Consider the following 25,417-nt stretch of genomic DNA (forward strand, 5'->3'; position numbering starts at 1 on the left):
CTTTTTTCAACAGACTAAGTTTATAAGTTTCTATTTCCAGCTTTCATTTCCATACTAGTGAATCCCACTGATAGAAATAGATTCTGGACTGTGTAGAGCTTATTTATGTGAGAATTTAAATGCTCACATAAGTAGCGCTCCAGCTGTCTTCTAAGCAGAGATCCCCTGCATCTATAATTTTCTAGAACGTCAGGCTTTCTTACTTTTCTTTCATGCTACTAGACAATAGTCATGCAGAAAGAATTCTAGTCACAGACCTGAAAGTGCCTGCCTGTACAGACTACATTTGGCTTATCATTACAAGCCACATTTTATTGTGATGAGAATTAACCTGTGCACGGCTTGGACTCTTGCACTCTCCCATCTCTCATTCTATAGTGCAGTCATGACAAATTTGGAAGCTTTTCCTTCCTTTTTTTAAAATTCACAGTAGCTTGTAATTTCATAGGTTTGCCACAAACTGTGGCTCATTGTTTGTTTGGAGCTTTTAAAAATACATTGTGAAGCCTGCTTGTTTCAATAAAACTAAGTTTTTATCACAGTTTAGGGTTCAGATGCAACACTAAAAATGGAAAATTAAAGCTTCTGGTTATCACTTCATGGTTATGCCAGGCAGGGCAGAGGTGAAAGGCATGTTGTCAGGACTGCCTCTAGGTCCCAGCTCACAGAGGACCAACGCCCGGTTGATGTAATGTACAAAAGTTTAGTTTCCATTTCAAACCCCAGAGCGCGCAGCCCTACGTCTAGACTCTAGATCGGCGAAGTCCCCTCTGAGTCACTATCCCTTCCGCACCAGTTTAAGATCCTAGCCCGGCTCCACCTCCTGCGCTGTTCCTTCCTCCTCTGGGTCCTTCTGCCCCCTGGGGTTTCCTCCTTCCTGGACTCTTCTGATGCTGACCCCCCTGAGTCTTGCCCTTCCTTCCGGCGGGCTTTAGGACCTGGCTCCCTATCCGGGCTCCCTGCTGTGCCGCTCACCTGTACATTTGAACTTGGCGCGCGCGCCCAGCCGGTAACCTTCCTCCTGACCGTTTCCCCGCTCTCCGATGTGGGCGTGGTCAAACCTGACTCATCTCCTCTCGCTGGTGGTGAGAACCCTGGTCCCGATTCCTGGGACTCCCCCTCCCTACTGCGCTCTGGTGGGGAAGCTGGTCCTGATTTCCAACTGCTGCTCAGGGAGTCCCCGCTGGCCCCTTCCTCCTGGGGTTTTCCCCCTGGAGCCCCCCTTGCCCTGGCCATCGGCGCTCCCTTCTGTGAATCTTCCGATTCGCTGGAGAGGCTCGTGGAATGACTCTGGCCACTGTCACTGCCTCCACCCCACTCGGATTCCTCCTCCTCGCTCTCCATTTGCTCCCCCTCCTGTGTCTCTGCTCCTGAACCCCTGACACATGTAAACCCAAGGCTTGTTCCTGTATTGTGATATCCAAACACAGTATTGTTCCTGGATTGTGAACAATATTTATTCCTGTATTGTGATGTCCAAACACAGCCCATGAGTCCTGCAGTGAACTTGTTAAGGATCAGCAAGAGTTTGAAGAAAATGACAGCAAGAGTGATGTAGGAATTATCAAGTTTTAATTGTGTGCATATTGTTACACACTTCCCTATATTTTATGAGGAGGAGGAAGAGGTGCACACACCTTTTACAAATAAATATACAGTATAAATAAATCTGTATGCCAATGCCAATACTTCTCACACTCTAGTGAGTGCTCTCAGGATCTAGGGTCCCAGTCCCATGGGGTAAAAGCCTCTCACCAAAGTACACACCGACACAAGCAGAATTACTGGTGCAGTCCTAGGTCAAGCACAGGAATTCAGTCTTGGTCCAAATGTGATCCAGAAGCAAAGTCAGGAAACAGTCCAATGCTGGTCTCATAGGGAGATTCAGTAACAGGGGATGGCAGAATCTGACAGAGTCCCAAAGGGTTCCCCAGCAGGTCTCAACTGAGAGGAAACCCCACAAGGGGATCATCTGCATGCTTTTCTTCAACCTATGGAGTGTCTCTTTCATCTTCTGAGGACTCCATTTCTGGGCTAGACCTGACAGCTCTTGAGTTACTATTGAATTAAATATCCTGAACTCTTTTAAAGCTTTCTCCTTTTAAATTAGTTCATTGACCTGAAGCCGGTCAAAGCAGTTCCTGAACCGAGTATTCTGCACTTCTTCCATCTGACAGAGTATAGCAAATTATCTTACACCCACAAATCTATGTTAAGCTATGTTCCTTTGTTAATTTCTTTTGATCTTCCAGTATTAGTATAATTATGGGCATAGCTTTAAAAAGATGATAAAAGGTCTCAAGGGTTATAAAGTGTAAATAGAGGTTAGGAAAATGGCCTTTAAATCCATTAGTAAGGCAGAGATTTAAGAGAGGTCAAAGCTAAAGCATATAAAATGCAAATTGTTCAATAGTAAATTGATGATATGACAGTATTCAAGAAAGAAAAGGCTAAAAGCAATGTGGCTGGTAAAGAACACATTGGGGTTGCTGGCTGCCTGAAAAACAGATCTTACAGAGTATAGGTATTTTGAATTTGGTACCATGTATTTTGTTTTCTTTTTAGAAAATACGTCATCAGTATTTTCTGTGAGAAAGTAATGTTCACTGTGAATGTAACACTGTGTTCTTTTAAATTCTTTTAGCAATTTGAAATAGTTTCAGAACATTAACCCATTTTATATCTGAAACTTTCACTGTGTTACATTTTTCTGCGGAACAGAGTGCAAGTTTTCAGAAGCCCACTGGCCTTGTGTGAGGAGGCGAATTTGAATTTTGAACCAATCAGTCTTCCTGTATAGAAAAGAACAGGGACAGATGAAGTGAAGGCCCAAGACAGGTGTTGATCATCATGTGAGCTGCGCACAGGTGATCTGAAGCGAGCTGCTGCCATTCCTGTGGAGCCTCCTTTTATTGAGACAAATATGCAAGCCAGGCAGATACATTTTGGGCTGTGACCTTTACACATCTTCCATCTCGAGATCGTGGGGTGGTACAAAGTTATTTTGGCACCTGTTCTACAGCGTCATTTTCCCCTTGCACAGTGTATGACGAAGGAGACAAAAGGTCCCAGGGACAAAGGTTACAGACAGGACACCGCCGACTGCTGAGACCGCAAAAGGTTAGACATAGGAAACGATGTACAGACAGCTGTGGCTTGTCTGGGGGGGGGGTTCCCTGCACCCCAAGGTCACGCGTGCAGGCAGATTGTGGCTGCCTGCTGGTGGGGAGTGTGCTCCCTCTGGACCCCACTCCCCGCTCCACGATATCCCTACAGACAGAAGTAGAATTATGTAATGGAGCATCGGACAGCATCAGTGTTCGAAATTTGCCAGGCCCCAGGCGCATTTTGCACCTAGCTGTCGGCCACTTGTGACCAAGTGAAGATGCCTGGGTACCAGGATGGAACCTGATGTCTCCATCATCTGGAAGTGCATGCCTGGGAATCCTTGGCTCTTGACTGTTTTCATACACTGGCAACACATCCTGTAAAATTCTCTCTGTTATATTTTATCTGCACAATCAGAATGAATTTCAAGAACCAAAAAGTTGTATTGAAAAATATGACTTTCAGGCCATCTGGCCCAAAAATGGCAACTAGCCATTCCATTTTGGCGACTGTAATAATGATTTAAGGAGCCATTTGGTGCCTAGCTTATATATCTGAGTTTCTAACACTGGACAGCATGGAAACTATTTACCCAGTTCACCAGATGTATGGATTGTTTGCAAAGAATGTAGCATAGGTCAAAGGACTGAGGTGTACAGGGATTCCATTTCCATCACTAAGAAATGCACATTAAATGTATGTTACATCTGGCAGGTATTTCTTACTGCCATGAAGGAGAGGTGCGTATGACCACTCCTCAAAAAGCTCACCCAGGATCCAGTGGCATATGGCAAAATTTTGGAGGTGCTTGAGAGGGCACTTTTTTGGATTATACTGATTATTTTGACCCTTGTTGTTGTTTAGTCGTTTAGTCGTGTCCGACTCTTCGTGATCCCATGGACCAGAGCACGCCAGGCACTTCTGTTTTCCACTGCCTCCCGCAGTTTGGTCAGACTCATGTTTGTAGCTTCGAAGACACTATCCAACCATTTTGACCCTTACCAATCTGCATTCTGACATGGCTTTTGGGACCAAATCAGTTTTATTGTTGAGAATATAGTGGTACCTCTACTTTCATTCACCTCTGGTTACGTATCCTTCGGGATACGTACGTGGCAAACCCGGAATTATTTTTCCGGGTTTTGCCATGCGTGCATGCGCAGAAGTGCTGAACCGTGCCGTGTGCATGCACAGAAGCTGCATCTCTGGATGCACACACCTCAGGATCCGACCGGAGCTCCGGAATGGCTCCCATATGCAACTGGAGGTATCATTGTATATTCAATACATCTCATGGTCACTTACCTTCCAATTTCCACATTTGTTCCTGAAATGTCTTGTTCAGCTTTTCTTCTTAACAAATTGAGAGGTTAATGCTTTATTATGATTACAAACATTTATTACATGAATATATATAGTCATATTTTCTTTAATGAATGCGGCCTTACATCATCCCCCGCTTTCTCATTGCAAAATAGGATAAAAGTTATCCATTTTCCCATTAACTTGCTTTCCATCCAACCAACCTCTTGCACGTTTAACTGCAGCAATTGCAGCTGGCACACCTTGGTAACCCCATTAGTAGTCCCTTTTCTTTGATGTGTTCCATATTTAAAAATATTCTTTTAAGAATGTTGGCTATTTATTTATTTATGTTTCCCACCAACTTTTCCGAAGAAGCTCAAGGCAGCTAACTAACAGTAATGAAAACAGAATGAGACAAACTTAACCACTCCCCTTCTAAAATAAAGCTACCTAACAGCACTTCTGCTTCTAATCTACTCTCTGTTCAATCTGAACAGAATAGTTCAATGAGTTTTGCTTTTCGAAGCATAGTATTTTAAGAATAGTAGCAGGCTGCTGTGCTCTCTACTCTGTAGTGAATATCTTTTTGCCTGTGGCAGTAGCATGCAATTCAGCAGAATATCACATGCAATAAACTCTTTTACAATTATAAACAAATACAATTGCAGTGATGTTGGTGGGGTGATCTGAGGACAATTCTTGAAAAACGTATCTGAAAATATAACTAGCAATCACCAGCCTTTTGGCTAAACCTATTTCAAACATCAAACACAAACACAGGGACCTGTGCTGAACAGACTGCTAGTTGTACAGTCATACCTCGTGTTGCATTCTGCTCTTGTTACGGACTTTCAGCTTACGAACATGGCAAACCCAGAAGTGTTTACTTCCGGGTTTGCTGTTCGTGCATTTGCAGAAGCGATCTGCGCACTTCGTGCATGCACAGAAGCACTCAATCACACTGCACATGCACAGAAGAGGCGCTCTAGTTGCAGACTTTTTGGGGTGCGAACAGCACTCCAAAATGGATTAAGTCCGCACCTAGAGGTACCACAGTGGCGCTGTGGGTTAAAACACAGAGCCTAGGGGTTGCCGATCAGAAGGTCGGCAGTTCGAGTCCCTGTGACAGGGTGAACTCCTGTTGCTCGGTCCCTGCTCCTGCCAACCTAGCAGTTCGAAAGCACATCAAAGTGCAAGTAGATAAATAGGTACCACTTCGGCGGGAAGGTAAACAGCGTTTCCATGCGCTGCTCTGGTTCGCCAGAAGCGGCTTAGTCATGCTGGCCACATGACCTGGAAGCTGTACGCCGGCTCCCTCGGCCAATAAAGCGAGATGAGCGCCACAACCCCAGAGTCGGTCATGACTGGACCTATTGGTCAGGGGTCCCTTTACTTTAGAGGTACCACTGTACTGACTTTGGATCATTGGGATAATGGCAAGATTATTTCTTTGTGGTATAATCATTTTGCAAGTTTCACAATTTGTGGGCCGATGACTAGATTCCAGAGTGCTCAGCTGCAGAGCTTGAAGCCAAGCTCTCGCTTAACTTTTATCAAAGTTTTAAAAACAGGAGGTGGGGGGAACTGTTTCCACCTGTAATGTATTTTTCCTTTCTGGACTTTGGGAGCTTCTTGTTTACATGATTGTGCTAGGGAAATGCAGTGGAGTGATTACGCTATGCTTCTGTGAAGGAAAGCTGTTGTGTCAGAAAAATCTCAATCTGTACTTAGTGTATTTATGTGTGAAGAATATCTTAAATCTCTCTGCTAAGATCTTTTGAAACCCCCCATAGCTCAGAACATGATTATTCTTCCCTTGCACCAGGCAACAGAACAATGGCCATGTTCCCAGCTGTGATTAAATATTAAATACAGAGAATCTGAAAGTTATAGGGAGCAAAGCTACCTATTGGCATGCACTGTGGCTGCAGCAGAATAAGAAAAGTTTGCATGTCTGAGTGCAAGCATGGGGGGGAAATATTGTGACGCGTGAGACAACTTTGGGTACTCAACACAGAAAGGGATGTATGTAATCTGCCTAGTTGGTTGTTGCAGTTCCGTTCAAGCGGACTAGAATTTCAGATGCAATTTATATCATGTCTGATTGAATATCTTTTGTGTTTACATGGAGGGACAGGAAAGAATCCAAAAGCTGGATCTTCAAACGGCTGTGGATGCTGGTTGTAATGAAAAAAACATATATTATTGGATGTGTAAAGAATTATGCACAAAGGCTGTAAAGAAATTGACAATCTTTCTCCTTGCCTATTTTCCAAACCTTTTTTTCAGTTTCATCCTTACAGTTAAAAGGTCTTCAATAACCAAATAAAATTTAAAAACTTTGAGGAAATAAGAGAACACATCTCAGACTGGTTCCAATACCATCAGTTATTTGAAAAATTTAAATCTGACAAACAAAAGGGGTTCTCAACAGAAATTTTGAATCTGATCTTGTAAATTCTAAAAGAAAAACTCTTTCCAAAACTTATCGATTGCTTCTTGACTGGACAGTCAAGGAGGAGGAGGTAACAGTGGCAATGGTGAGGTGGTCCCAGGATTTTGGCCATTCAAAAACCATGGCCCAATGGGAAAATTTATGGAAGATCAATTGGAAATTCACAAATTGTTACACAATTAGAGAGAACTTTCAAAAAATGCAACATCGATGGTATCTAACACCATGGAAACTTTCAAAAATGTATAAAAATGTGTCAAGTAATTGTTGGAGATGCGGAAACTCAAGAACATTCTACCATATGTGGTGGATATGTAGGAAAATACAGGTATTCTGGGAGAGTATACATGCAGAACTGCAAAAAATGCTAAAGATCTCTTTCAATAAAAAAACAGAGGCCTACCTCCTGGGAATAACAGATTTGGATATTCCACAAAAGAGGAAGGGTGTCTTTTTATATGCGACAGCAGCAGCAAGAGTTTTTATCGCAGCAAAATGGAAGAGTAATGAAATCCCCTCTATACAAGATTGGATCCAAAAGCTGACAGAATATGCCGAATTAGATGGTTTATCAGAAAAAATAAAGAATAAATCAAAACAGGAATTTGTTTCAAAATGGGAGGTTTTCAAAGATTATCTGAAAAATAAATATAGTAGTTTAAATTCTGTTGCAGCATTCGAGGAACTTCAGTAATACTTGCAAGGTAGATATAAGAAATTAGATTTATTGAGAATACGTTTAATTATTCTAAAAGCATGTACTGGAAAAAAGTAATATGAATTTGAAATATGGAATAGATGGGCGGTTGGGTCTTTAGTGTTAAGACCAATAGATGTTTTATTGTTTGCTAATAAAATTATGCGTCTATGGTTATTTTTGTAATTTGTGTGTAATTTCGTATTTGTGTGTGTGTTTTTTTCTTGTTGTATAAATAAAAAACTTTTTAAAAAAGGTCTCCAAATTAAACTGGAGGCTTCACCGCTGCTTTCTGAAGGCATTGCAGATAATGTGTTATTAGTGCTGAAAAGCATTTATGACTAGCCAGTGATATTCCACATGTATAATGCCAAAAGACGTGTGCCAGCCCTGAATTAAAATGTATATTAATTTTCATAGTTGGTCTTTGAGTACTTTTAAAAAATATTTATGCAGGCATTTGAAAAAACTGGGATTCAAAACAGCATGCAGGCAAAGCAGCAAGTTTTCCATGAATATCTGAAAACCTAGGGCAGAAACTCTGCGTAACCCTGGGGCTAGATGCACCCATCTCTAGTATAAACAAAATTTTAAAAAATCCTTCCAGGAGCACCTTAGAGACCAACTAAGTTTGTTATTCGTATGAGCTTTTGTGTGCACTGCTCCTAAATTTCTGTAGACAGTGGCCTACTACAATGTGAGTGTTTATATATAATTTATTTTATTCATTACTTTTCATCCCACCTATCAAGAACTCAGAACAGTCAGTCAGGGCCTTACCCACCCAGGCCAGGTGGAAAAATGCCTGCAAGGCAGGAAGCAGGTTTTCCAGGACTCACAGCCAAGAGGATTACTGGGTATATATCTGACGGGTGATTTGAACCCACATCTCACCCTGTTGCAGTACTCTGTTGTCAGTAACTATTATATTACTCTCACATTGTTTTGTTTTGTGCATTAATCTGTTGTTTGCCCAGCGTAATATTGTACATATCTGTATAATGACTTTTCATGGAAATGTCTATTTCCCCTTAAACACTTTAGTTGTGTTCTGTCTTGTAACACCAGAGATGTTAAATCTTCCAAATTGTCCAGGCACATTCAAGGATGTAGTTTACACAGAGAGACACCCATGGGAATAGAGTGCTTCTCTGTCAGCTAAATTTAAAGGCATGGGTAAATGGAATTCAAATATCTTTTCAGACAATGTGCAAATTAGTTTTTCATCACATATTAATGCAACACTAATTGTTCTGTAGCCATTAATAATCTGATTTTATTGTCTTCAGGATCCCTACATAAATACTCATTGCACATTTTAGCTATCCAGCTCATGGAGATTGAAAGCTAAAATATTAATGAAAATGTTGCACTCAGTTACAGTACACAATGAATTTTTGAAATTACATTGGAGTGTTAATTAGAAGGCTGACAAACTGGCTCTTGTTGTGGTCAGACGCTGACACAAATCTTTTGCAAAACTGCTGTCACTTCATGCTGAAATTAATGGAATATGCAGAAATGGTGAAATTTACCACAAGAATAAGAAAACAAGACAACAAACTATTTATTAAGAAATTGAAATGATTTATTGAATATTTACAAACAAATTACAAACAAATCAAGACATTAGCAGGACTACTGTAAAAACTTGCAGTTTCTAAAAAAACCAAACCATAATAACAGATGGATAAAAGAATAGGTTGAGACAATTTGGGATATGAAGGGAAAGATTAAAATAATTTTAAGTACCTGCAGAAAGAAGGGGAGGGAAGTCAAGGTTCAGAATTTTATAATTACTGTTGAATGACTTGTGAAATGTTTTCTTTGTGGTTATAATCGAAAATTATAAATAATAATTAAAAAAACTGCTGTCACTTCAACAGATGTCATGGCAGTCACCTACCTTAGAATTACTGTGTCACTATGGAAATTCAACATTAATGTACACCTGTCATTTTTTTAACAAGAAAGTATGTGACTTATTCTGAGAACATTTGATGGTGGGCAAAATGAGGTGCAGCTCTCACCTCACTTCAGGCTGAGGGAGCCAGTGTTTCTCCTCAGACAGCTTTCCAGGTCATGTGGCCCGAATGACTAAACTCCTACTGACACATTGAGGACCACGACGAGTGCTGGAGTGCATGGAAATGCTGTTTACCTCCCCGCCGCAGTAGTACCTGTTTATCTACTTGCACTGGTATGTTTTCGAACTGCTAGGTTGGCAGAAGCTGGGACAGAGCAGTAGGAGCTCACCCTGTACCCTTGTTACACAGATTTGAACTGCTGACCTTCTGATCGGCAAGCCCAAGAGGCTTAGTGGTTTAGACCACAGCACCACCCACATCCCACTTTTCATTAGTATTACATTCATGTGTGCAACATTTATGTTGCAGCTTCACTCCACAGGCCCAGGGTCTCATGTTCTGCCTGCCTTTGTTACTTCACGGACACGGGGTGCAGGTGGCGCTGTAGTCTAAACCACTGAGCCTCTTGGGCTTGCCAATCAGAAGGTCAGCAGTTCAAATTTGCGCAGGAAGGTAAACAGTGTTTCCATGCGCTCTGACACTCGTCAAAGTGTTCTGTGAGCCAGAAGCAGTTTAGTCTTGCTGGTCACATGACCCGGAAAAGCTGTCTGCAGACAAATGCCAGCCCCCTCGGCCTGAAAGCTCTGCACCCCATAGTCGAATTTGACTGGACTTAACCGTCCAGGAGTTGCATAGCCATGTTGAGGAGATGTCTTACAGAGAGTTTCCTAAGGGCCCTGGAAATAAGCACGGATGCCTATTTGGATATACAGTTTGAAAGGTGAGGAAAAATGCTGGCATGTAATGGCAAATCCTGGGGGTGCATATTTGGAATTAGAGCAATGAGTTCTTTTGGGATTTGGATGAGACAAAATGATTTACATATCCAAAGACTGTCAAACTGTTTTACAACACAACCTTATATGCACCTTTTCAGAAGTATGTCCCGTTTACTCCCAATTAAGTGTATATAGAATTGAAGCCTAATTCATATAGCTGAGTTAAATGCAAGAAACCAACTGGAATGGGCATTGTGTAAGGAGGCAGTGTGTACTCTATATAAATCAGTGTTTAAGCTTGTTTTTATTTTATTTTTTTGGGGGAGAGACTTAAGGAAGCTAATTAACTGGGTAATATATATGCAGCTGTAATGGGCAAATAAATAATTAATTTTATTGCCTTTGTAAATTTCGCTCTTCGGTTATAAATTAATATAATTAAAAGAGTAATGTTTCAGTATGCATTTTTTACTAGCCAAATTTAAATCAAGCAATTAAACTTTAGGTTCCCACATCAAATGAGCTCAGCTCATGGCGATACCAACTGTGTAGATGTACATTTGTTTTTCCTCATCATTACAAAAACATGAAACAAAATACTCTGCAATAAATGTAATCAAGCAAATTATTTCAGGAACCGATGATATATGTGATTTTAACTGCTACCAATTAGATTATATAATGGATCATTGCATGGCAAACCTTTTCTGTGTATCAAGCATTTGCACCAATATTATTATTTATGCAGCACTTTCACTACTTTCACTACATAGGTCAATACACTTTGCACACCTTATCTCACCAGTCCTTACAAAATGCCTGTATAGAAGGCAATCCAGCACCCCCAAACAGGCTCTCTCACCAAGGTCATCTTCTGGACCTGCGCGGAGGCGAGCCACTCCTGAACCAGGCCTTTGGGGCTGTAGTGGTGCCTCCTCCTTCTCCACACAGTCAGTGAAGGGACACCCAGACTTTCCCCAGCCAGTTCCAGTCCTTCCCTGGGGCTTCCCTCCCAGAGTGTGTTCTTGAGCGAGGTTTGCATCCCATGGCAGGAACATGGAGAGGAGAGGCTCCTGCTGTCCCAGGACCTGCCAGTTCCTTGGCTCCATGGCCAAGGAAAGGCGGCCGGGAAAGGGCTGCACTTGGTTCCTCAGCCTGCTCTCCACCACCCTTCTCCTAGGCCTGCTGCAGTTGGGACACCGCCAAGCCTGCCTAAGTCTCCTTTCACTGCCTGCTTCACTGCTTGAAAGAAGCATTCTCTTTCTCAAGAGCCCAGACTGCCATCTCGATAAGACAGCACTCAAGTCGTAAGTAACTTGAAGATTTATTGCAAAACAAAGAATCAGTCTCAGAGGCTCTACCGGAGCCTTCGAACTTCACAAGTCAGTTGACCCTTCTGAGGAATGCTTCCTGGTTCTGCAGAATATCCTGAATCTATGACCCCTCCGTTTATTGGTTTGTCTCCTGTCTAAAACCTTTCCCATATGTCTGCTCTTTGGACTCAGAGGATTAACTGCCGCCTCTTCTGGTGAAGAAATATGATTTCTCCTCCTTTTGAAGCCTTTCTGTGCTTCTTGGGAGAGTTGACTTCTCTCCAGCCCGCAATCTCATAACTGCTGCTCTGCATTCTTGTCATTGGTAAGATGAGGGGAAGTGGATGAGCAGCTACTGTTCCTTGACTCCTGCTGTGATTCTATACCTTGGGCAGAAGTGTTCATGACAATATTGTAGCAAATAGGAAATATTGCACTGTGTGTTTGTGTGTAGTGCCCAAAACAGTTTCTCCAGTTTGCAGATGTGCTTACCAGGCCCCTATAGCTTGGTGATTCTTGCTCCAGAAATACTATCACGCTCCACTGTATATAGCTTTAACATGCTAAGATTGAGGGCTCTTGAATTACATAGCACCACAGGGGGAGACTTCAGGGAGGGGAAAGGAAAACAGATCTTGTTTCCCCTTATCTCCTAGACTGCAGCCCCTTTGTGAGAAGTACAGTCCGTAAAGAGTCATCCTTCTGGCCTGCTGGCAAGTCCTACTCCTGACCTGCCACCTGCTACACTCCCTGAGCTGTCGGACTCACAAGACTGTCTGGGAGACACTTGATTCTTTTGACCCAGCAGAAGGGTAATGAGCATCCCAGTTCTGGGTCTCTCAGCCTTTGTACTGTGGGACTCTCACCTGCCAACCTCTGGGTTAGTGGCTCCCTGTTCATCAACATCAGGCTTAGAGCCAAGAACCCATTCTGACTCCTTAGCTAGGGACTCTGCAGCCTCTGTTTCAGTGTCTTGGCCACTGTTTGACCCAGAGATGATGACACTGTATGTTCCTGAAACAAAAGAATTTATTCCAATTAAATACATCACTTTGCCTATTTTCAGTCCTTAATCTTTGGGACCAACTCAGCAGCTATTGTCTACTGAACATGCATTCATTGACATTTCTACAAGTTGTAATAGCATTGCAGTTTGAAAGAACATTATCCCTAGGCACATATTTTTTTCCCTGGGAAAAGCATGCTGAAGTCAGAAGTTACATCTGAGATGAATTTGGGTCAGTAAACTTTATTTCAGTGTTGCTGAGAATTGTCTGGAGTAGTTACTATGCAGATACATTGCTGTAGGCTTCTTTTTAGCCGTATCTGATTGTTCAAGGGTGAGTGGCTAGGGAAAAAAGTTTGCTCCTTGAAAAACATTTATGCTAACTACTGACATTAAAGCATGCAGCATTACAGTTCTACATTGATTTCTTTATATTTGATATGCTTTCAGAACTTTTTTCTTTGGAAAGGAATAGCCATGTAAAAAGCCTCCAAATATTAGCAATGTTCAAAGTTCAAATTATGTTCAAAGTTAGTTTGTTCAGTTCTGTTAGGATCTGCTTGCAGAACAATTTGCGACACTGGAGGCTTTAGATGCCTGCTATTCTGTTTTTTTGTCATTAGTTTTACCCAAGGATGAGCATTTATGTGGTTCCTCAACACACTTTAGTTATTTACAAGGGAAAGAGCAGTGAAGGGTTAATTAGTCAAATAACACCCAGGACTGTAATGAATCATGCGGAAGAGAAGCTGAGCTGCTTATTTAGCTGTCCACTGGAGTTGCTCATTTGCTGAATCATTTTACGCTGGATGCTTTTAAGTTTGAAACATAGCGTGGGACACCAAATATGACAGGAAAGTAGTGGGGGATGCAATTATGGAAATCCTAATTTTCATGTCCCACCTTTAGTTATCAATTGGAAACACATTGGTATTAATCAGCCGTGAAGAGCTGGCTGTGCATTTCAAAAGAAGTATTTCCTACTGCAGAGGTTCTAAATGCTCCTGTTTCTACAGATTAATGGATGTCTTCCTTTCCCTGCATTGTGTAGCATGCCCTGTTGTCTACTTTCATATTAGTCTCAGCTATTATTATCCATCTAAAACTTTTAAAAACACTTGCAATTTCAAAACACAACCAAAAACAATTTGGGAGGGAGGAAAAAAACCACCCCAAAAACTCTTTTCTTTTGTCCCTCTTTTCTGAGTTGGGAAAATATGAACTGGTAAAACTTGAAAGACAAAAAAGTTAGGGGAAATGTATACTTAATGATGGGGCCCTGGCAATGTGGCTATGCCTTGTCACCCCCTTGCCATGATCAGAGTTTGACTTGAGCACACCAGTATAGCAATCATCATCATCATCATCTTTTGTGATAAAGGTGGTTACGGGCTTGCCTGCCTGTTCCCCTTGTCCCAGACTTACAAGAAACTAAACCAGATTCAAGTTAAGCCTGATCACACTATTCCTCCACTCCTTTTTGTTGTTTGCTGTACAAAGTAGGTGAGAGTATCTTTATAGTAAGGAAGATGAATTCCTTAAAACTTCTTGCCTGATTCTTACAATGGAAATCCTTTTCCTCATGAACATACTGCTGAGAGGTTTTAACAGCCAGACTTGAATAGCTGTATGTATCTCTGAAATAGTGTAGCAAGGTAAAGTGCTAGGAGACCCCCAACAAGGATATACAAGGGATGTCAGAATCAAGAGCAAGACCTGACATTATGAGGGGAAATGCTATTCTTGACCAAATGCAAAAATAGGACAAGTATAGAGCAAAATGCTCAAAAGAGCTTGACACCCAGCAGCTTCTGTATTGTGATACTTTTGGGCAGATTTTCAAAATGAGTTCATCACAAGCTGAGCTTTTTTGAGATTCTGGCTAAGAACCAACTCTGTCATAGTTGTAAAAGAGGGGTTCTTTTAAGAATTACTCCTCTGATTACCTGGTGAGAGGCTAATAATGGTTTAAATCTCATGTGGTTTAAAGCTGACAAGTTCTATTTATGTGTCTTACAGCCTGAGATAAATGTGGAAAACATGCAGAAAGCTATGTCAAATATGAAATCCGCAGTGTGCGGACATCAGGGGTATGCAGCTAGCCTTGGTATGAAACCCCTTCACATAAGTAATACATTATCATAGTTGCAATCAGAAAAGTTAAGCAGAGTTTACTTTCTTCCACAATATTCAGTGTGGTGTTTTGGTTTGGTATTGCTCGTTGTTTATAAGGCTTCCTTAGAAATTTCTTTCTCCCCTCACTCATCTCTCTCCCTCTCCCTCTCCTCCCCGCCCCACCTCAGAGACAAAATCCATGTTGCTTCTTGATTGAATGTGAATGCTAAGTTTACTCAGCTTTGCAAATAAGATTTCTCATCTGAAAGTGTGGGTATCCATTTTGAGCTGAGGTAACTAGAACTTTATGTGAACCGCTCTGAGACCTTCGGGTATAGGGCGGTATAAAAATTAAACAAACAAACAAACAAACAAAAACTACACAAAGTATTCCAAGTGTGATGACAACAGAGATTTGTATAATGCCATTGTGAAATTGCCTTTCTGACAGCTGCAACACACCTAGTCAACATTAAGATATTCACCACAACCCCAAGATCTCTTTTCTGGTCAGTCACTACCTATTAAGACTCCATTAACACATATGTGAAGTTAGGAGTTTTTGCACAAATATGCATCACTTAACCATTTTAATGCCTATTTGGGGGAGATACTTTCAAAGCTCCTTGCAATCCCTTTTTGTTTTTACTCCTCTGGACAATCTAATATCACCTGCAAACTCAGCAATCTTACTGTGTACACTTAAATCCATATGGTTTATGAAAAACTTTAAAAGCACCAGTAGCAATTCAGATCCTTGGGCAACCCCGCTTCTTTCATCTCTCCATTGTGAGAACAGACATTGGTTCCTACTCTCTGATTCCTGAAGTCATTATGGCTCCATTAGCTGGTTAGAGCATGGTGCTGATAATGCCAAGGTCACAATTCTGATCCCCACATGGGACAGCTGCATACTCCTGCATTGCTGGGGTTGGACTAGATGATCCTTTGGGTCCCTTCCAATACTACTATTCTATGAGACATCTATGATCCTTCTATGACTAGTACTCTAATCCCATGACTACTGAACTTACTAAAGCATCTTTTATGAGAGATTTTATCAAAAGCTTTTGGAAAGTCCAAGTGCCTAGTGTCTATTAAACCACCCCTATCCATGTGCATATTGACTTTTCTACATTTATGCATAGAACACTTCTAAGATTTAATTTTTAATTAAACACAAGCATACCTGTTCCTCATCAGTGTAGGAGTGCTTTCTCTCTTGGGAAGAAGGCATATGCATGAAACTGGTGAGAATAAAATCAAATAATGAGCACCATTAACCTGTGTCTTTATTTCATTGTTTCAAGGCACCTTTGGGGTGTTCTTAATGACATAAAGGAAGAAAGAAAGCAGAATTGCAGCACCTCATTAGATTCATATCTGTAGATCCATGCCCCTTCCTGTCATTTTCTTGCAGGGCAAAGTCATCATTTAATTAATTAATTTTACAGAATAAGTCTGACCTGCCAAGCAGCTAGAGCCATCAAACTTTCCAATTACTTGTTGCCAATTTCATGGAGAGTTTAATTATCTGCTCTTCCCTAGGACTGGAGGCTCACCTTTTTTATGCCATTCAGGTTCAGGAGAAGAGAAGATTTCACAGAACAACAAAGTGACACAGTCACTTGTATTCTTCATGTTTAATGATGACTCAATGTGATTAATAGCATATGGCTGGACCTTGTTCCTGGTGCAATGGGGGAGGTTTCAGTGTCATTTTCAAATTTGCTTTCTTGACAAAAATGTTTGGAGCCTAAAATAAGTGAGCAGAAGACTGTTTGCAGAAGGAAACATTCCTGGCTCTGTCTTACACCTGAAGCTATCTTTGCTCCCTCAAAATGCCTCTCTGGAGGGTCAGGGAGCCCTCCTGGATAATCTGGTATGGGGAACAAGCTCTTGGGAGAGGAGGGAATCACCTGGTTTGGATGGAGATGTGAATTACATAGGGAATACACTAAAAGGGCTGTGACTTTCTGAAACCAGCTGTAGGCTATATACCTCATAGAAAACTTAGGCTTGCATGGATGTATACATGAAATGGGACCAAGAGAGAATAGAGCAGTGGCTTGTATAATGTCCTATACAGTGGTACATTGGGTTACAGATGCTTCAGGTTACAGATGCTTCAGGTTACAGACTCTGCTAACCCAGAAATAGTACCTCGGGTTAAGAACTTTGCTTCAGGATGAGAACAGAAATCACATGGCGGCAGCAGGAGGCCCCGTTAGCTAAAGTGGTACCTCAGGTTAAGAACAGTTTCAGGTTAAGAACGGACCTCCAGAACGAATTAAGTTCTTAACCCGAGGTACCACTGTACTGTGAAAGCTTGAGGAACAAGAGGGAAGTGTGGTTGTGTGCCATCAAGTGACTGAGGGTGATATTCAGTGCTATTAAAAATCAAAGTAGGTCTACTGAAATCAGTGGACTTAAGTACAGGATATCTCTCTGACTCAGTAGTTAGGATGAACATAACTGATTGGAGAACTGATCCCAAGCTAACAAAATGAATTCCAATAGGGACAATGCAAGGTTTTACACTTAGGCAGGAATAACCCGCTGCACAAATATAATATTGGGGGGACGGGACGGGACGGGACACTTTGCTTGCCATAAGTACATGTGAAGAGGGCCCAGGGATCTTAGTAGACCACAAGCTTAACATGAGTCAACAATGTGATGCAGCAAGAAAAGAATAAAATAAAATAAAATGCTAATGCTGTGCTAGGCTGCATCATCAGAAGTATATTGCCCAGAAGTAATAGTATCACTTTATTGTGCCTTGGTCAGACAACACCTAGAATACTGCGTCCAGTTCTGGGTGCCACAATTTAAGAGGATATTGACAAGCTGGGACATGTGCAGAGGAGAGCAACCAAGATGATCAGAGGTCTGGAAACCAAGCCTTATGAGGAACGGTTCAGGTAGTTGGGTATGCTTAGCCTGGAAAAGGAGGAGATATGATAACCATCTTCAAATATCTCAAGGGCTGTCACATGGAAGATGAAGCAAGCTTGATTCTCCTGCTCCAGGGGGTAGAGAACCCAAACCAATGGCTTCAGTTTACAAGAAAGGAGATTCCAACTAAACATCAGGTAGAACTTTCTGATAGTAGCTGTTAGACAATGGAACGGACTCCCTCAGAAGGTGATGGATTGTCCTTCCTTGTAGATCTTTAAGCAGATGTTGGATTGTCACCTGTCATCTATGATTTTGTTGAAATTCCTGCATTGCAAGGAGTTGGACTAGATGACCCTTGGGGCTCCTTCCAACTCTACAGTTCTGATTCTATTAATTCAAGTCAAGGAGAAGAAGAGGAGGAGTTTGGATTTGCTATCCCGCTTTATCACTACCCTAAGGAGTCTCAAAGGGGCTAACAATCTCCTTTCCCTTCCTCCCCCACAACAAACACTCTGTGAGGTGAGTGAGGCTGAGAGACTTCAGAGAAGTATGACTAGCCCAAGGTCACCCAGCAGTTGCATGTGGAGGAGTGGGGACACGAACCTGGTTCACCAGATTATGAGTCCACCGCTCTTAACCACTACACCACGCTGGCTCTCCACATAGATTCACTGCAATAATCTATGGGGTGAGGAGAAGGTGACATCACTGACCATAGTGTTGGCACTGTCCATTCCCCACCCCATTAAGAACGCTCACAGTCTCTTCCTACCTGCTCAAATTGTGGCAATGGCAGAGGGAATATTGCTCGCAGGTGAGCAACCTCTTGCAGAGGAAGGAGACATAGCTGCGTTGATTCAAAGCAAAATTGCTGTTCCAGCAACATGACAAGGATCTCTCAGAAGAGTGGGGACGGAGTTTAAAACCTCAAGAAGCAAACATTGCTTCGCTTGAATTCATATCAACAGATACAACCAAATCAGCCTCAGAGGCTTTAGCTACAGGGATTCAAAATGTGGATCAGCTGCACCATCTGTATTTGATAAACCTGGATTTTCAACTCCCATCATCCCTGACCATTAGCCATATTGGCTGGGGCTGGGAGATGGAGTCCAACAGGATCTGAAAGAATACAGATTTCCCACAGCTGTACTAAATGTTTGTTCTCTCTAGTTATGTCTATGGTTGCTATGAGTTACTCCTATCTCCACAGTTAACTCCAGTGCCATCTAGTGATTAAACCACACAGCATCTTTATCACCATTCAATGTAACGCCTGCTGCAAAGTTAATTCATTTGCTTTCTTGAGTTTTTCATTAATCCAGTTTGCATGCTTTATTAAGCCATTTTAGTAGTTTTGCCATCCACATTACAAAACAGAAATTAACCAGTGCAGAGGTAAAAAAAGATAAGTAACCACAGAAAGGGTGGAAGGGGAGGGGGTAGATGATTTGATGCTTTAAATTGGTCATGTGAATTTATTTTTGTGATAATTTTTATAAAATGAGAAAATGGAATACCAGTCAACAACTTAATCTTTTAAAGAAGGTGAATTAGACCAATCTAGCCTGATCCACCAAAACAGTTCTTAATTTTTTATGTTCACTTGCCTGTTGACCATAGCTGTGATGTGATTATACTGTGGATTGTGGATCCTGCTTTATCTGGTGAGAGATGGGAACGATTCTTTAACTTTCTGTGTGAATAATGAAAATTTTGCCGTACTGAGTGTATACTCTGGAAATATGGTTGGCATTCACTTTATAGATCTCTGCTGCTGTGTTTATATCCCTGTCATGGTAATGGCAAGGTCTGAAGGAAGCTTTATTCCTGTACTCAGAACCTAGAGGTTTGCTTTGTGGTCCCAGTTGCAGTGTCTCCCCTCCCCGCTCTAAGACTGTGGTGAAGTGAGAGAGTATAAACCAGGCATGGCCAGACTTGGCTCTCCAAATGTTTTGGGACTACAGCTCCCATCATCCCTAGCTAACAAGACCAGTGGTCAGGGATGATGGGAACTGTAGTGCCAAAACATCTGGAAAGCCAAGCAGTCTGGAATTAAGAATGGCCACCACTTTATTGATTACAGGTGTAGGCTCAGGTATTGGGTGTATATCTAGTCCAGCCTACTTCTGGAGGGATGGAAATGTATCAAGATCATGCCAAAGACACTCTCCCCCCCCCATGCTGTCTGCTGCTGATCACAGGGAGGGGTCTATGCTGCTTATGGTGCTTCCAGAAAAACCTGAGTCTTGGATCTCTGGTTGGTGAACTCTTCTCAGGTTGATTCAGAATTAGCAGTTACAAGCATAATGAGATAAGTCTTAACCACCCCCACCCCCGCAAAGAAACATTTGTATTTTATTTGATTTGTAATTGGGGTTGAACCATATTTTATTGCCTTAACATTCCATCTTTTTTGGTGCAGCCATGGAACTAATCATAGCTCACACTGAGCTAAGCAAACAGTCTGCAAAATGGATTGTTAAACAATCTAGGGAACTGTTGACTGGCAAATGATGTTCAGTGTGTATATACCTAAACATTATGAGCTCGTCATTTCGTATTCCAATAATTCTGAACTTTGCATATATGAGATCTACAACAAAATGAGGGGCTGTGGCTGTTCATTTACTGTAAAGAAATAAATTTAGAAAGCCCTTAAGAAGCCCACTTGGAGCGTGGGGGGGGGGGGAATTATATCTGTGAAAAATGGCTCCATAGCAATCACATAAGAATATAAGAACGTAATAGGAGTCTGTTGGATCAGGCCAAAGGCTAGCTAGGGATGATGGGAGTTGTAGTCCAAAAACAGCTGGAGGCCCAAGGTTGGGAAACACTAGACCAACATCCTTTTCTCACAGTGGTCAACATGATACCTGTGAAAAACCCACAAGCAGGAATCAGTAGGGGTGGCAAATCCACACACCCACTACACTCTTTTAGAGAATTGGGTGTCACTTCTTAACTCTGAAAAGCACTACTTCTTCTAGCATGACACTTAGGCACAGGAAACAGGAAGGAGCTCTTCTTCCTGTTTCCCCTCACTAAGGCTAAGTCCTTCTAATGATGGTGCAGTTCCAGAGGGAATCTTCAGTTAAGAATAGGTGCCCAATCTCCTCATAGCTAAGTTCTGCAATGGGGAAGAACCCTCCACCCTCTGCTGACTGGGCCTGTATGTATGGTGAATGTGACTGAATGTGCATTTCCAACATAATACATTTCTTACTCTTCTGTAAATTGTTCTCTGCTTGCATTCCCATTTATTTATATATTTAGCATTTTACTTTTTTTTTGTTTACACGTCATAATTCACTGTCATACATCATTTTTATAACGACTTTCCAACCTGACCTTCCATGGCATTGTTGGTGATACTGCATATAAGTTTATTAGTCTAGTTTTGGTGTCGTATTTTTTTTAAAATAGTCCCCAAAAGGAGTTCCATTAGCCCTTTATCTTTTTTTCATCCTGGTCCCTTGTTTTGGCTGTTAAATTGGCGAGTTCTGCAAATACTAATCTGCTTGCATTCCCCTTACAATTCCGTCCACTGCATTATAGGATTCTCTCTATAAAGATTCCATTTCAGTCTTCCCTATGCATTGTGATTATTTATCATTGCTTCAAAAAAGTGTCACAATAACTACACTGTATTGTTTTTTTTGAATGAAAGTTGTTGTAGAAGTGGTTCACTCTGGTTTAGTTATTCTAGGTTGATTCTTATTTTGAACCATGCCATTTGAGCAATACACAGCAATTTGCATTTAATGCTCTATTTACTGGTAAATGTTTTCTAGCATTGTCATCTTACGGTGACCAGCCCAGATTATAATAAAGCACATCATTTTAGCCTACGTCAATTTCCTAATTTAGTATCACAGAGAAGGCAGAATAACACATGCGCCACAATTTTTGAATTCAAAGATTTACCTCAAAAGGTGATGGATTTTCAGGCTTTTTCTCCCTGCATGACACTTCATTCCCATCAAGTATTGTGTTACATTCTGCTCTGAATCAGCCAAACAAGCGACCCTAGAATTTAACACCACACCTTCTGTCTTTCTTCTCTCTCTTTTGTTTTATGACTCTTAAAGAATTTGAGGACATTATAGTCATCCTCAGGGGAAAAATCTACATGTCTGTATACGCAGAAAATTAAGACTGTGTGGAACTTGAGACTGTTCATTGGCAGCAACCTGAGGAATTTGTCTTCTCTCTAATGTTGCTCTGAGGGGCGTGGAAACTGTATCAAAATCTCTGAACCATCAGGCGAGCCAAGGTAAGCATCTCTTATTTTGTTAACTTTCCCATATTTTTCTCATTGATATAAAATCATAAGACTTGGTTCCTTTAAGCACTTACTGGTGCTAATTCATTGTTTATGTGATTTTTGTTTTCAGCTGATTTCATTGGTAGCCAGGAGCTTAGTTGATCTTACCACAAGCAGGCATCAGTAGCCTGAAAAACATTTTTCAAAAAAATATTTATAAAAAGAGATGAAGGAATCACACAGTCAGAAGTTATTATCTTGATCTTATTTCCTTCCTGACCTTGAATGAAATATCCTGTACTGTTCCATTACTGCTGTGATTTTAAGTATGAGAGACTTGGCTGGTTTTGTGTGGCATATCAGGTATGACACAGAGCTATACCTTTTGACTTGGCTGGGCAGGAAGAGATAAGAAAAAGGCACATTGTGTTTAATCGTTTTTTGGGAACAGGAAATTGCACAGCATAAGCAAGCAGCTTATTCTAACAGATACAGAGGAGCTCACACTGCATAATTCCACAATTTTTGTTTGGGCCAGATTATTTCTAGAGAATGAATTAGTTGCTTGAACTAATTGAGTTTTGTTGAATGATAAATTGTTTACATGGTTCATGAGTACCTTTATCTTAAATGTCTGGTTCAAAGATGGAGATTTATACATGACATAAAAATTATGTACTGTTCCAGCTTGTTTTCAAGAGTTGAAGCAACCCAAAAAGTAATTAAGAGCTTCCTGTATCTGAAAAGTGTTTAAAAAAACGGGGTCGTTATGGAGAAATGTATGTAGTCTTCTATGTTTAAGTGACTTCTCTGAACTGATGGGAGTTATAGATAGAAATGTGCACATATAGAGTTTGAACAGGTGTAATTGAGCTGCAATTTCAGCAGGCAAAGGATTTGGCTCCCACACTGCTGTATATTTTGAGAGAGAAATGGTATGTAGCAGTCTCCCCCAACTGCATACTATCCAGATACTTTGGACTAAAGCTTCCATCATCATTGGCCATTGGTCATACTAGCTGCAGCCAATTGGAATTAGGATTGATTGCCTTAGAAGTACTTCCTTGTTTTTTTAATGGAATGCCTGTCTAAGTCTCACTCAGCACGCACCATTTGTTTTCAGTGGAGCTTTCATGTATTTTGTAATCAGAAGTGTGTATCTGACTAAAGTACAAGATGAAAAATAAATTCCATTTTTTCAAAATACAAAAGAAGAAAGAATGCAAATGTTCATCAGCTGGTAGAGAGAGAACTGACTTCCAGTGTCCCACTGTTAAAGACCTATGGCTGCCTCATGGCCAGGGCTGTCGTAACATCCTGAATATTGCAGGATGGTATTACAAGCTTCATGTACATAGTGTGTTGTATTGTTTACAGATCAAATTGAAGGTTATGTGTACCCTTTTTCATTTCAAATGCTTCTTTTTCTTATGCATCAAATTTTAATCTTTTTTTTTTTTTTTTGGAAAAGGGCTATGCTTTGGGATTTAACTTTTTAAAAACTAACCATGAAGTACATTAATTTTGTAAGCTTCAGTGAAGGGATCTGTAGTGTTTATGTGATGTGCTTTACAAATTTCAATGTTTTTGTAAGATTGGTTCTTGCATACAGCACTTGGATGGTTGGTTTAACTTGAAGCCGCTCTGTAAACACTTTTTGCCAGTTATACTTATGGAAATTGAAATAGTATCACAGTTACTAAAACTGTTATATGTAACATAGCCCTGACTCCTCCTTTTCCCTATCAACAGTCTGTCACAGATACACTGTGTCATTAGGCAATGCAAATGTTTTGTTAAAAGGTAAAGGTAAAGGGACCCCTGACCATTAGGTCCAGTCCAGTCGTGACCTGGGGTTGTGGCGCTCATCTCACTTTATTGGCCAAGGGAGCCGGCATACAGCTTCCAGGTCATGTGGCCAGCATGACTAAGCTGCTTCTGGCGAACCAGAGCAGCGCACAGAAACGCCGTTTACCTTCCCACCACTTGCACTTTGACATGCTTTCGAACTGCTAGGTTGGCAGGAGCAGGGACCGAGCAATGGGAGCTCACCCCATCGCGGGGATTTGAACCGCTGACCTTCTGATCAGCAAGTCCTAGGCTCTGTGGTTTAGCCCACAGCACCACCCGCATCCCTTGCATGTTTTGTTAGCCTAGACCTATTTGCTTGGAATGAATGTGGCTTTCGTTGCAGTTGGTGGTCATGTGACACAAAGTTAGAAAACCTTTTTAGAACTATCCCCATGGCTTGCTGTATTAATTAGGAAATATCAATATGACTGTCATCCACATCCTAATGTAAAAGGAAAAGGAGTATTTCACTCAGACACACACTGCATCTTTTTAATTGATTTGCTTACTTGCGCAGTTTGTGCATTCATTGTGATTTTGATGCCATATACTGTATATTGAATACATATGTTGTCTGTATCTATCCACAATTTTCCTTTTGCCATTTACAAACAGCTATCTGTTTTTATTTGTTCTGTGTTACAATATTTCTTCACTGTTCCTTCAATAGCTTCCTATTCCACGTTTACCCAAATATTTCAGCTATTATTTGTTATTATTATTAAACAAATTTAGAAACTACATCATGGCATAAAGCAATGTACTGGGTAAAAGCAGGATAAAACACAGAAGCCCAAACTCTTAAGAACAATAAAATAAAATCATCTTCCTCTAAAAAACAATAAAACCATCCACACAAGCTCTAAAAATGACAAAAATCCATTATTTAGATATGAAATTGATCTTCCATAAATGACTGTGTTATACAGGAAAGCCTTCCTAAACAAAAGCATCTATAGCCAGTGCCTAAACACTATGCCACACACCTCTCTGATTTTGGCTAAACACTATCTGACAGTAAGACGATGGTTCCGAGAATGAAAAGTATATAGTGTTAATCTGAAAATTCCAAAGCCTGAACCACCTTACAAGAAAACACACTTTTCAGGCATAGTTAGTGGTCACTTCATAAAATGAAGCAAATGGAAATGTTAAGAAGACTGCTTTTAGCTGCACTTTAAGGTTTGTTGACAGTATTGTGATGAAGTTGGTGAGGAACTTGGGAATCAAGTTCAATGGAAAAGTTCAAAGGAATCAGGCATATTTAGCCTGGAGATTTTTATTTTTATTTTTTATTTTATGTACCGCCCCATGCCCGTAGGTCTCGGGGCAGTTCACAGAATAAAATCAAAATATAAAACCACAAAAAACATAAAAATAAAAGCACCAATAACCCAAAATATGACAGCCATATTTACATATTTGAAGGAGTGTAACATAAGCAATGGAGGAATTTTTTTTTAATTATTATTATTATTATTATTGTTATTATTATTATTTATTATTATTATTATTGCTGTTCCAGAAAGTAGGACCCAAACCACTGTTGACTAAATGTTCAGAAGAACTTCCTGCTGGTGCAAGCTGTTTGGC

The 25,417-nt window shown here is 40.9% G+C and overlaps 1 protein-coding gene across 1 annotated transcript in view; it reads left to right on the forward strand.

Annotated features, from left to right (window-relative positions):
- SGCD (sarcoglycan delta) overlaps positions 1–25,417 on the forward strand; it is a 410,207-nt gene that overhangs the window by 122,915 nt on the left and 261,875 nt on the right. Inside the window, exon 3 of the mRNA XM_083728761.1 lies at positions 21,798–21,982. The gene's annotated coding sequence lies outside the window, so the exon portion shown is untranslated. The remainder of the gene's footprint in view (positions 1–21,797; positions 21,983–25,417) is intronic.

Source organism: Podarcis gaigeae (genome assembly GCF_964106915.1).
Source record: "Podarcis gaigeae genome assembly, chromosome: 2".
Taxonomy (NCBI): domain Eukaryota; kingdom Metazoa; phylum Chordata; class Lepidosauria; order Squamata; family Lacertidae; genus Podarcis; species Podarcis gaigeae.